This window comes from Tiliqua scincoides, chromosome 1 (assembly GCF_035046505.1).
Source record: "Tiliqua scincoides isolate rTilSci1 chromosome 1, rTilSci1.hap2, whole genome shotgun sequence".
In the NCBI taxonomy this organism is placed as follows: domain Eukaryota; kingdom Metazoa; phylum Chordata; class Lepidosauria; order Squamata; family Scincidae; genus Tiliqua; species Tiliqua scincoides.
Window position 1 is genome coordinate 170336435 of NC_089821.1, and position 11221 is coordinate 170347655.

Genomic DNA, 11221 nt, shown 5'->3' on the forward strand with positions numbered 1-11221 from the left:
TCACTTTTTTTCCTAGCAAACTTTCTTCTAATTCTGTAGCCCAGTTGGGAAAGAAAAACAGCTCAGGGGACCATTTGCAGAAAAGCCCTGCAAGCATGCGAGGGATTAAGCACCCTTCATCTGCAAATCCTCCCGTTTGCACAATCTCTTGGCAAAATGCATATACAGGACCATGCATTTGACAGTGACATGCCTTTCCACACACTCCCTGTTATGCAGTTCACAGCAGTCTCCCAAGGTACTCTCACAAAGTTGCTGTGATAAGAGCAGCAAAATTCTTTGCAATCTGCGATCAATAATTATACACACCAACTTCAGAGTCACAGCACACATTACATGACACTAAAACATGTAATCTGGCTCTCCTTTTTAAAGAAAAAATACTTAGACAGCAACAGTGGGGGGGCATGATCAGAATCAGGACCATAGTGAATGGAGAGGGAGTAAGTAACTTCATTGCACTCCCAACAATAATGCCTCCTGAAGCCTGGGGAAGCTCTCCCTTGTAACAACAGCAGTTTCCTCCTGAGACACTTTGCAGCCTCAGGATGGTGGTGGGGAAACCTTTAGCCAAGCACTTTCGTACAAGTAATATTTTTCTTTAGCTAGCAATAATTTGCACTTTTTCCAGAATCCATCAGTACCAACTTTAACAGCCCTCCCATTTTTAACAGGACACAAGAAGTACAGTCATCATCATTAGCAAACATGGACCACTCAGCAACACTTCACTCCTGGTGCTTCTCACCAAGCACTTGTGATGTATTCTCTCTCATAAGATCAGAACTAGGAGACATGGTGCTGAACACACAGTACCTGGAGATAGAGTTCCAAGGTAACCCAACCCATACGCAGGCAAGTATCGTCTTAAACATTACATCACTCCCATCAACAAGTGAATCACCAACAGGTCACTTCAGGGGGAATTATCAAATCATAGGTAGAGGTGTTTAAGACAGGCTTATATATTTTACTCAGAAGGAAGCCCATTGTATTAAGTAAGAGTTAGGCTGTAATTCTATCTTAATCATTGGAAAAAAAACAAAACACCTCTAATGATAGGAGACCATGTTGGCCCATTAAGAGAAAAATCCACAATCTCACAAAATAGCGCTGGAGGCTGGACTGACTTACAGCTCAATCCTGAGCTGCATGGAGCACTGGACTGCCATGGTATCCTGTGTGCCCTGAGCTGCTGCCGCTGCCGCTGCCACCACCTCCTTGGGAGAAGGAGACTTTTGTCTCCTTCCTCCAAAACTGGTACTCGATTCTGCAGCGGCTCTACAGTCAGTGCAAAATTGAAGAATCCCATGTCAGACCCTGCAGCCCGACATGTGGCTCAGGATCCGGTGGAGCTGAGCTCCACCAGTCCCGTCCCAACGCCCCCCACGCCTCCTTCCCACCTTTCACCCACCCTCTGCCCACCTCAGAACACCTCCTCCATGACTCCCTGTCATAAACAAAGGGGTGTTTGGGTGCTCAGGGTTCTTGGTTTTCAAACCCTAAAGCCCTTAAGGCCCCTTGCCCAGTAGTACTGCCACCACCCTGTACATGCCAGTGCCTTAGTCCAGGGACACTGAGACCCTCTAGGCTTAATTCTATCCCTTGCAGGCACTGAGTGCTTTCTCCAATTAAAGCTTCAGTCCTCAAGTTACTAGACCTCAATGAGGCACTTGGTAGCTTGCTGAATGGCTAGGCAGGATTCTGAACCTTTGTCCCCAACAGACAGTGAAACAACTTAGTAAAAGATAATTTAGTTTATTAAGTACATAAGGTTACACACTCTACAATAAGGCAGCAAATGCTAGAGGTATAAACATCTAGGAAACATATCAGCAATAAAATAATAAAGCTAGCTGGCTATCTCTGTTAATCCCTATCTCTCACCTGGGTCAGTTACTCTTGTAGATCTCTTAGCTCCAGGGCTACCTATGGGGCCAGGTGCCCATGACGGACAATGGAGCTCACACACGTGCAGGATGTTGCACCCAAAACTCTGTTCCAGAAGGAACCCCCACACCCCCTGGGCACTCATTATTATACTTCTTATGCTAATAGTACTGAGGTGACTTCATACTTATCAGACTGTCCAACCCTTGAGGAACAGAACTTTCTGGAAGTTGGCCTGGTTGCTAACCCCTCATAGTGCTTACCGCTCCCAACTGGAGATCCACAGCTGCACTCAATCAACCTTGATAAGGCACCTCTCTGTCTGCTACACATTCCAATTGGTTGTAATTCTTGTTATCTGTCCTTCCCGGCCAGCAAAGGAGAGACAACAAATTCTCTTGTTTATTTACTCCCATTCCTGCAGCTGGGAACTGCTAGCAACTTCTCAGTTACACTGTCTTAGTTTGGTTCAGGCTTCACATGCCAACCTAGGCTGAACATGTACTTACTTATTCATGACACTCCCCCTGCCCCCACTCACTCTCATAAGAACAGCCCCACTGGATCAGGCCATAGGCCCATCTAGTCCAGCTTCCTGTATCTCACAGCGGCCCACCAAATGCCCCAGGGAGCACACCAGATAACAAGAGACCTCATCCTGGTGCCCTCCCCTGCATCTGGCACAACCCATTTCTAAAATCAGGAGGTTGTGCATACACATCATGGCTTGTACCCCATAATGGATTTTTCCTCCAGAAACTTGTCCAATCCCCTTTTAAAGGCATCCAGGCCAGATGCCGTCACCACATCCTGCAGCAAGGAGTTACACAGACCGACCACACGCTGAGTAAAGAAATATTTTCTTTTGTCTGTCCTAACCCGCCCAACACTCAATTTTAGTGGATGTCCCCTGGTTCTGGTATTATGTGAGAGTGTAAAGAGCATCTCCCTATCCACTCTGTCCATCCCCTGCATAATTTTGTATGTCTCAATCATGTCCCCCCTCAGGCGTCTCTTTTCTAGGCTGAAGAGGCCCAAACGCCGTAGCCTTTCCTCATAAGGAAGGTGCCCCAGCCCCGTAATCTCCCAGCAGTCCGGGCAACTGCCAGGTGATGGAACATGGGCCCAGCACTGGCCCAGTGCAGGCTTGCACTTGGCTAACTCAGTGCTGGGCTCGCGGTAAGGGCTCACAAACATGCCTTATGGCACATTTTGCAATAGTGCGCCCCAGTGGTAAGTTGGCACACAGGGCCAGGATCAGGCCCTATTTGCTATTTCCAGAATGGAGGGGGGGGCATGTCAACCACTTTTTGTTTTTTTCCTCTGTCCAAGCACAGGAAAGGGATAGCATCATCTCACAACCTTTAGAGACAGCTTCAAAGTCTGTATGAAAACCGCCTGAATTTCACCTTTTGATCTGGAGACTGTTGATGAACATCTGGCTCATTTCCACTATTCCCCTTCTTCTCTACTTTTTTTTTTTTTATCTACCCAGATGAAGAATCCAACCAGATTCAAACACTTCATGTTTTGACACTTTGTTGCCTTTATTTGGACCAGTGAAAGAACATTAGCCTACTTTGGAAGCTAATTTTTAATCTTAGCTTTACTTATTTTTCATGATTTCAAAGTGTATCTATTAGGTGCAATGGTATGAACATAGTCTGTGTACCACAGCAGAACTCAAGCCCTTTCCTGGGGTCCTGATTGCTGCAGGTTCAACATACAGGCTCTGACCAACTAAGCCATGGAGCTGGCTGGCTGCTATGACTAGACTAGCAGTCCTTTCTTCCTTGCCTGGCCCTGACAGTTTTCCTGGCAAGAAGGCTGCAGGTTGCTGCCACCCCTTCCTGTTGTTCTGTTTAAGACTGCCAAGGGATATGAATTCCTGTTTCAGGAAGAAGCCTAGAGACTGACTGCATAACTGGCTATAGGTGTCATCTGCTGGTCAAGAAAACCCTCCAATGGCAGAGGCACTGAGGGCCAGTGGCGTAGCTAGTGGGGGTGGTCAACCCGGGTACCACCCTTGGGGAGGTGACAACACAAATGCCCCAACATCGCAGAGGTTCAGAGTAACTCCATCATGTTATATACCGTTGGATGTGGAATTTCCAGTGGAATACAATGCAAAAACCAGATTGAAATATCTCCTTTCCATCAAATGTTATGGCAAAAAAAACAGAAACATAAAATGCATGGAACCCTATGGAAAATGAAACCGAGCCATATCGTGCATTTACTCGCAAGTAGGCAAACTTGCCATAGTTCGTTGGAAAGGGCAGGCTGAGAGGAATCCAAGGACATCAGAATGGTTCCTATCCAATGAAAGCAGCTCTCCAAAAACACCCAAGGAGGAAGTCCCTACTTCCTAGCAGATGAATGTATTGAACCCTATGGAAAGCGAAAGTAAGCGTTTATTCACAAGTAAGCAATCATGCCTTGGCTCCTGGTCAAGTCAGGCAAAGGGGAATGCAAGGCTAGCTGCAAGGTCCCAATCTGATGAAAGTGGAGCTCAACAAATGCTCTAGAAGGCAGCACCGCCCAAAGAATAAAACAGGCTTCAGCTAGTAAGGTCCATTTTATTTGTTTTTAGGCTCGTAAAGCCACGTGGGTCCTGATAGTGCTATGCTTGAAATATAAGAACTTACACTGAACTGGGCACTGGGAAAGGCTGAAAATCTCACTGATATTTTTATGGGGGGGGGGGGTGTTCTTGCAGGTAGGCTACAGAGAGAAAATTCACTTGGTGGAACAGGGTTGACTCCCCCTTATTTAATTATTTGTTTTTCTTTAATTTAATTATTTATAATTCTTTATTTTATTGTGCTTGATGATGTCACTTCCAGCCATGACATCACTTCCAGTGGGTCCTGGACAGATTGTCATTCTAAAAAGTGGGTCCCAGTGTTAAAAGTTTGAGAACCACTGTCTTAACTTAAAACAGTTCAATTAGACATTCTTGGGGGGAGGGGTGACCCCCTAGTGACCAAAATTCTGGAAATCGTGGTTTTTAAGAATAATACAATCATTTGTTGTATACCATATGATGCAGAATTTCATCCATTGCTTGTGGGGAAATATTCACTGCATTTATTTTCTGGCCATTATTATTATTCATTTCAAATCCTCAGCTGCTTAGAAGAAGGGTGATATAAAAATGTGAAGTAATAATTGATAAAATCATATGGGGTGACAAAAATTTATGGGCCCTGGGTGTCAAATGACCTAGCTACGCCACTGCTGTGGGCACTTAAGTTGTCCAAAGAATTGGAAGGATAACATAGTCCAAAACATGGTTCATGTCATGGCTATGTGTTAATGGGACCCTTACAAGCATAGCTAACCTGGAGTATAGTTAGTGTGCAATGTCATGATTGACAGGCTTCCATAATATTGGTTGCCACCCTCACCATGGCAAGTGAGCTGGTGAGAAAACTCTGTCCATCCTCAACAGCAACACCCTGGACATGTGTGAAGCACAACCAACCCTACACTGTTCTTTCCTGTTCTAGCGCAGAAAAAAAACATGGGAAAGATAGTTGTTCTGAGCCATGCTTAGCATAGGCATCCCAAGTGCCTTGGTCAAACCAAGCCCCATGCTTTCCTCTCTTGCTCCATGGGTGTGGGGGCTGCTTCATGGATTGGCAATGAAAGCCAGCCAATCACTGTGAAATGGTGATGACTGGTGGATGGCTTCAAGTTGCCACCGGCATTGTACAAGTGTTTGTTACTGTCTTGCCTTTCACTCCTATAGCTATTCTACTTTGTTGCTGGGAGCACACAGGATTGCAAGTATGTGTCACCCTGGTGCTCTGGTGCAGTGGGACCACAGATCAGCCTGCCAGGCTCTTAATGCAAGGCCTTGCTACAAATGCTGTGTAATCAGCCTGTTTTCCCTTGGGGAGGAAGGATCTTGTGTCTTGAGAGCAAGCCTCCGCTGCTGACCAAGCAACAGCATTACATTTCCTAAACAAAAAAAGGTGATTCCTGCAATACAGGATCAATCATACTCAAGAGTTTAATGTCAGTGGGCTCCTGGGGCAGAGGGTTTCACTTTTTGATCTGACATGGCAACATACCTGGCTTTGGTTTTCAATGTGCCTGGTTAGAGTACTTATTAGGGTGAGAAAAAGAATTATGAAATCTCTCATAACTGAAACTATAAAGTGAATCTTGGTGACACTTCTGCAGTAACACATTATCTACCCACTCAGAAAGGCACAGTTTGGCAATACCTTTATTAGTACCAACAAAGCAACAGCTTGGGAGCTTTCAAGTTCTTCAGAACTTGTCATCAGGCTGGATGCTAAGCAAGACAAGCAAAAGGCAAAGTGGGAACATGGTCAAAGAAGTCTGATGTTTATAACAGCCTTAAAATGAATTGCGGGAGAAATTATATAGACTTCATTATATTAGACTCACTATCTTCAAGACTCTAATTTCAGGATGTACCCCATTTACACTGGCACAAAGAAATCATTTTAGAAAAGAGAACAAAGAAATTTAGCGGTTACTTGCTTCTGTCTACATTCAAAACACTACCTGCTTTGCATAGGAGAAAGTAAAACAACTTCCAGAGTGGTAGGTATATGCTGTTTTGCTGACTCTAGGAGAGTCTTGTAGCACTAAGAAAACTAAGAATCTATTGTAGCAAATGCTTTCCCGGACTACAGTCCACTTCATTAGGTACATGAAGTGTTAGCCTCTGTTGGCAGGGATACATACACACAGGCGTAAGGAGAGGATGAAAAGTGTAAGCAGTACAGTCAAATGCTTATGTAAAGCTTAAAGGATATAGAAGTGGTAACTCTCAGTAGCAGTAATTGGCAATAACAAAGTCTCCCTATTACCAATTAGCACTGTTGTGAAAAGTCATCTTCATTATGTATGCATTTAAACTTTACAAAGAACACCCTTGCACACACACGAGAGGGTAACAGTTCGTGCATCTGATGAAGTAGGCTGTAGTCCACAAAAATGTATGCCACACAGCGACTGCAATCATATACACCGTTACCCAGGAGCAAGTTCCGTTACATGTAGTGGGACTTCCCTTTGAATAGGCCTGCATAGGATTGCACCATCAATGCATTAGTCCTTAAGATACCACAAGAGTTAGTTACCCTGGCATTTGTCCTGCTTCCAATGAGGAACATAGATGATACGCTCATGTGGTTTCAACAGTTTTATAACACAAATGTTATCTCTCAGAACACACAAGCTTTCGTTACAGAGCCTGGGTCTCATCAAATCATCTTCAGAGATACAAAGGAATTTGCTTTGGCTAAAACCACTGGGTAATACAGGAAGGTTAGTTTGCCTTTTTCTGTCACATGCATTTATCTTTTTAACTGGCACCTCTTGTGCAACACACTTTGCTGCTACCTCGGTTGTGACTGCTAATGGAAAAGCAGCATGTGAAACTGCAGTGTTCCTTACAAACCACAGTGGATGCAGAATTTTGGGTAAGGAACACTGCACACCAACCCTCCCATCTTTACCCTTCCTGGGTTGTATCTGGGTCTGCACCAACTATTAGTTGTTAAAAAAACCAAAAAACAACAACAGTAGTGCTATCAACAGTCCACATACGTGTAGTCATTGCAATGCTGTACAAATGATAGCTAAAGTTGGATTTTCAAAGTTAAACATGACAATTTAAGAACAAGGAAAATACAGGTCATTTGTGGGTGGATTATGACATTATGCAATCCCCCCCTCAAAAGAGTGAATGAACAAAGTGTGACAATCCCTGACTAAACATACCATCTAGGACCATCCAAATAAAAGGTTTTGCTTTTAGGATGGAGGGACCATTATAGAAGCATTAAGCAAGCTCCTTCCAGCGTGATGGGAGGAAGCAGTTTCTCTCTGGTTGTTGCGGGGCTGATCCTTCCTTCCTCTGGAAGAGGCAAGCTAGATGAGGCACACAATTTTCCCATCAGGAACTGGAACGTAGTTTTAGGCTGACCAGATTCTACCACTGCTGGGCCCCCTCTAGGTTAGTTAATCATAGACTGTATTCTTATAGAAGCTTAATGCATTCTGGATCAGAATCCAGACTAGGTCACCTTTTCTTGACCATCCCACACAGTTCAGAGATTCTCATTCGTTGAAAGTGGAGGTTTATTATACTGTCAGCAGAACCTTCTTCTCTCTCAAGGCACCAATTTATGGGCATTCGCAGAGCATGGGCACCAGAGCATGGTGGCAATCTTTTTGCTTACAGATCAAGTTCCACATCCTGATCCAAAGTGGCTTTACTTGGGATGTCTGTCTCTTTCCTAAAGTCTGTACAAAAACATCACTTCTGTGCAAAAAAAGAACAGTATGGCATCACGAAGTACATGTGCTGATTTCAGCATAGACATGCATGGGTGGCATGCAACCAGTAGCTATAGCCTCCTAGAACCATCAAAGAGATGCATGTGTTCACCACATTTTAGCCTAGGACTCTTAAGCCACAAGTCCCTTTGAAAGCTGTGGGACTTCCTCATAAGAAGGCCACGTCCAGGCATGATAATCCACACCTTTCTCCAACCAGAGACGGGTGCCCCAGGCCTTTCTAAGACCACAAGGCGACTCAAGGGTGCTGTCACCCGTTTGCTCTGAAGAGTGACAGCAGGCTTGGGTGCCCTGCAGGCAGCAAACCAGAGCAGCTGATGCCTGATGAACAAGCAGCCTGCAGCAGCACTTGTTGCAGGGCTCTCAGCCCCTGCTGGGGAGACATGAACAGCAGTTGCTCTGCCACCTTAAACTTACTCGAGGCAGGCCTCCTCCTCCTCCTCCTCCTCCTCCTCAGTCACTCTTCCTCTTCTCCTTTTCAGTTCCTCGGCGGGGAGCAATAACGGGGCAACGAGAGCAGGGCGGATGCACGTGTAGGCGCGCCCCGATGCTCGCCCTCCACGGTGTGCCTCCGTTTCCCCCGCACACAGACCCTGGCATTTGCATGAACGCTGCCTGGAAACAACAGCCGGCTCTCTCCACCCTCCCGGCGGCCGCTGCTGCTTCCGAGCAGCCCCGTCCACCGCCACCGGTGTCTGTCAGCGGGTCCCAGCCAACCACCGGGCGCTGCTCGCATGGGCTGATGCGAGGGTGGGGTGGGGAGATCCGGCCGCTCCAGAGTCCCCCACGCGTTCCCACCCGCTCAGGCTCCTTAGGCACCGGGTCCAGCTGCCCTCCTCGCCCCAGACAGTGGCCGGACACGCTGGGAGGGGAGGGGAGGCAAGGAAGGGAAGAGTACCCTCTGACTCCCCTTCTCTCTCCCTACAAGGGCAAGCGGAGTCTGGGGAGCAGCATCCGCCCTGCAGAGCAACAGCTGGGAGTTCCCCCCATCCGGAGCCCACCCACCAACCCAGAGGAGTTGCCAAGAGGGTGTCTTACCTTCCACTCGTGCTGAGCAGTGGGCAGCGTTAAAGTGGTGATGGATCCCAGCAGCAGAGGGAGAAGGAGAAAGGGAGGGAGGAGAGGTAGCGGTTGCAGCAGCAGCAGCCAGCCGGCTCAAGTCACGCTGCAAAGGCGGGGAAGGGAAGAAGAGGCGGGGCCCCCAGGCTCAGACACCACTAGGAAGGAAGGAGAATGGAAGGGAAGAGGAGCGCGATCCCCCGGCTAAATTGTGGGCTGACTGTGACGTAACAATGGTCGCTGGAGACGAATAAGAAGAGGTCTCCAACAGGGGGCTCCTGACGTCACCGTGGTCGCGGGGGGGGGGGTTGCAAGTGAGGGACAATAGATCTTTCCAGGCAAACACGAAAACTCAAAACCTACACTTGCAGGGACTGAGAAGAACCAGCAGGAATGATTGCCCTTAAGCCTCCAGTCCTTTGCATGCATGTACATTTGGGAAGGAGGAGGTTCCCTGAGCTGAGAAGAGCCTCACGCCCAAGTCAGGCTGCTGTCTGGAGAGACGTTAGGCTGCAATCCTATCCACACTTACCTTGTAGAGTAAGTGTAGAGTAAGCTCCCTTGACTCTAATGGGACTTACTTCTGAGTAGGCATGCATAGGATTGGGCTCTCAGGCTGCAATCCTATCCACACTTACCTGGGAGTAAGATTCCTTGACTCTAATGGGACTTGCTTCTGAGTAGACACGCATAGGATTGGGCTCTTAGGCCCTCTCTAAAATGATGGCTTTCAGGGAATTGGGGCTGAAATCCTAGCCACACTTTCCTGAGAGTAAGCTGCACTGAAAACAGTGGGACTTACTTCTGAGTGGACAAGTTTTGGATCGTGCTCTTAGGCATGCCTAGCTGTGCACAGGATCACAATGCACGCGCGAATGGGATTACAGGAGTGCATTCTACTGGATTTTGCTTCCGAACAAAACATGCATCTAATCGACCACAATAAGTTTCCCCCCCCCAATAAAGCCTAAACCCTGCAATCCTAAACTCTTTTTGACTAATCCGATAATTCAATTTATGAGAAGTACTTTTGAGTTATCAAGCCTAGGGTTGCTCTATAATAAGGCTGCCATCCCATGCGCACTTAACCTAAAAGTAAACTCTACTGAGTCCAATCCTATCCACACTTTCCAGAAAATAAGCCCCATTGACTATAATAGGACTTACTTCTGAGAAGACAAGTATAGGATCGGGCTCCTTATCACTGGGATTTCTTCTAGTATGTGTGGGTAGGATCGCGCCGCACCGATGGTTAAGCTGTAACAGTGCAATCCTAGGCATGTCTACTCAGAAGTAAATCTCATTGTGTTAAATGGGGCTTACTCCCAGGAAAGTGTGTATAGGACTACAGCTTAAATCTTCTGTGGTTATTTCTGGAGCAGACATGCAGCCCAAGCCTATGTGTGTCTACTCAGAAGTAAGTCCCATTGAGTTCAGTGGAGCTAACTCCCAGGAAACCATGCATAGGACGGCAGCGAGGACTCAGTTCAGCAAGCGGTGCCCTGGAGATGAAGTGCTCCAGGGATCCCAACTTCAAGTTTGTGGCTTCAGTGAGAAGAGCTTATTGGGCTGGATAAGCAGATCAGGGAAGGAGAGCAAACAAAGTGGCTCCGATGAAGTTGCTACACTACCCAACTCACCCTGAACAAGTGACTTGGTAACAAGCCCGCCCCACAGATACCAGCGCCGCTTCTCAAGGGAAGAAAGGACAAAGAGTAGAGAAAGAGCAGCGTCAGCAGGGGACATCTGGAAATACAGCCATGCAGGGTCTTTTGGGGGGGGGGGAGCCTGCACGTGTAGATTGCAATGGGGAATCTGACCCTCCTGCAACCTTGTACTTTGCAGCACGAGCTCCACGCTGGCTGCCCTCTTGCTCCTCCACCCGCGGAGTTGCAAGCGATCTGTTAGGTAAGCTCACTTGTTCCCT

At 47.0% G+C, this 11221-nt stretch overlaps 1 protein-coding gene across 2 annotated transcripts in view; it reads right to left on the reverse strand.

Moving 5' to 3' along the window:
- ELOVL5 (ELOVL fatty acid elongase 5) overlaps nt 1-9388 on the reverse strand; it is a 68740-nt gene extending 59352 nt beyond the window's left edge. Inside the window, exon 1 of one of the 2 annotated variants that reach the window (XM_066640735.1) lies at nt 9274-9388. The gene's annotated coding sequence lies outside the window, so the exon portion shown is untranslated. Of the gene's footprint in view, nt 1-8652; nt 8679-9273 lie in introns of those variants that run through there. The other variant, XM_066640743.1, reaches the window with a different exon arrangement.
- Between the last annotated feature and the right edge of the window lie 1833 nt (nt 9389-11221).